This window comes from Bidens hawaiensis, unplaced genomic scaffold (assembly GCF_021521415.1).
Source record: "Bidens hawaiensis isolate Kalapana, Puna unplaced genomic scaffold, B.hawaiensis_p1.1 tig00012652_1, whole genome shotgun sequence".
NCBI classification, from domain to species: Eukaryota; Viridiplantae; Streptophyta; class Magnoliopsida; order Asterales; family Asteraceae; genus Bidens; species Bidens hawaiensis.
This window is the reverse complement of record NW_027492048.1, coordinates 468,669-471,302: the sequence shown is the minus strand read 5'-3', so window position 1 is coordinate 471,302 and position 2,634 is coordinate 468,669.

Below are 2,634 nucleotides of genomic sequence, written 5' to 3'. Positions count from 1 at the left end.
TAGTATTCTTAATCTTCCTTTATTGTTTTACTAGGTTATTGGCCCGTGCAAGACACGGGTGGACATATAGAAATCGTCTAATAAATATATATAATTTTATATTATATTGTATTTGTAATATGTTTTTTGGGACAATAACATGATGTTTAGTTGTAAATAATACTGGTACGAAAAGAAATAATTGTCAAACATAAAGATAAACCAAGATTAGATACAAAGTATAATGTTTGGAAACACAATTAAAAGTTAAAAATTAAAAATTCATAAACTAATAAATGTGTAGTTAGCGTAAATCAATGATATGTGTCTACCATGAGTTCATATTCATATTTAACCAGGAAATCAAAGAGACGGTTAATAAGAAAAATTGACTAAGGCCCAATTGACTACATATTTAAGTAGCATGAATTAAAAATCTGTTATGAACATCACACCATATAGTTGATAAATAATCCATTTTCGTTACTCACGGTTTTTGTGAGTACAAATTTTTTTTTTGTTGATTATTAATAAATAGTAGATAACATGTTGAATACAAATTATCAAGGTGATCACTATATTAACTTCAATAAAATGTTTAATGCTATTAATGATTTGTAAAATCATATATCATGGGTAAATGATCTACTTCTAAACGCATAAAGAAGACAACAAAATGCAAATGTTATAAAAGTATGTTTTGAAAAGTAAGAGAATTAAAACAATTACGTGTAGGAAATTCAAAAAACATTTACTTTCCAAACACCAGGTATGTTAAAAACTTAGATGTTGACATATTACCTTAGAATATAAAATACCAAATTATAAAACAAACCATAAATTCATATGACATATAAAAATCCAACACAAATCAAAACAAATTGGAAACATGAAGAAATTGTCTTAGAAAACAAAACACACTCAAACTGAAAGGAAAAAAAAAAGGTCTTCAAACATTACATTTATTTTGAGCCACCAACTTCCATCACATATCAACCTTTGAGGTGCCAAACATCACTCCTTTATCAACATTCACCGGATTTGTTATTGGCCTTTAGACGCGATATAAAAACCTTGAGAAAACAATTATTCTTAAGCATATCCAACTCATTAAACATGGTTTTTTTTTTGTTTTTTTTTTTTGCTTCATTGTGTTGTCTGTAATAAAATAATAAGACTTCTTATTATTTATAATATATATTTTATTTTCTTTTTACCTTTATTTTTGTTCATTTCTTTAAAAAAACGTACTTTTTTTATTTTTATTATTTAACAAATCCCGTGTAATACAGTGGTTCAAAAGCTAGTAATATGAATGAATGGAATAATTTGAGTAATACAAATGAACCTTACAAAAAAATACGAAATTGCAGAATTTGATAGATGAAAAGACGTGGTGTGAAATTTCTTGTGTAAAACTGAAGTATATAAAGAGGGGTGATAACATAAATATTTTTTGTTAGTTAATTTAAAAGCGAATGTTATTCTCAATTTCATTCAAAGTAATCAGTTTGCACATAAATTTGAAATTTGAAATATGCAACAAAAACAGGAAAATGTTGAAACATATAGTTAATATAATTAATATTGTTATTAATGGTCAAACGGTTTTTAATGTAAAAATGATTTCATAAAGATGCAATAAAAATAGGAGAGTTGAAACCTATAATTTATGTAATTATTATTGTTATTAATTGTCAATTTTTTTTTTAAATTTAAAGGGTCAAGAGAATTCAATTATGTTATGTTGAATGTAATTGACTTCTGAATTATTTTATTATCAATAAATTCTAAGAATGCATTGTATATATGAAAGTTAATCAAATGGACCAATAAAAAACAAGCAATGTATTGTTTTAATAATATATATATAGATTCTAAGAATTCATTATATATATGAAAGTTAATCAAATGAGTCAATAAAAAACAAGCAAAATGTATTATTTTAATAATATATATATATATGTTAAAGAAATTGTAATCTGTTAAACCTTGATCAGTTTGACTTAATTGGTTAGTCGTGGTGCATACTAATTTGTACACTACTTTGCTCTTTACTAAATAGCTTCAATAAATAAAAAAACAATGTCCAACGTATACCACCTATGTATACGCGTTACCAAGATCATAACTTATAATAACTAAACAACACCAACTATGTTTCAACAATTTCTTTTGGGGCCTGTGTCAATATTTCATGAAACACGTTGCATGCAGACACATCAAAATCAACTCATGGATATATAAAAGGACAAATTTAATGAAAATAAAGAAAAGGCAGAAGCCACTTTTAGATTCCTTTTTCCGATGGGCCCAAGTTAGTGCGGATACAATTGATGGGTTTAATTAATGATAGCTTGTTATTTAAATCCTATATGCTTCAAAGTTATGAACCAAAAGAACTAAGTTGAGCTGGATTCATTTTTATTTTTAACATAAACTTGTGTCCTTTGTATTAAAATAATGTTGCAAGTGATCAGTCTATTTTGACAAATAAAATTGTTATATAGGTAAAGATACAATGTAATTATTTTACTTCACGTGTAATTATGTGTTTTTTTTTTGGTAATTTAGGTTTCATAATTACAATTCTCGATACAAGGGGTAATTTGGTCATTCGGAAAAGCAAGGAGTTGGAAAAATATCTGGCCACTT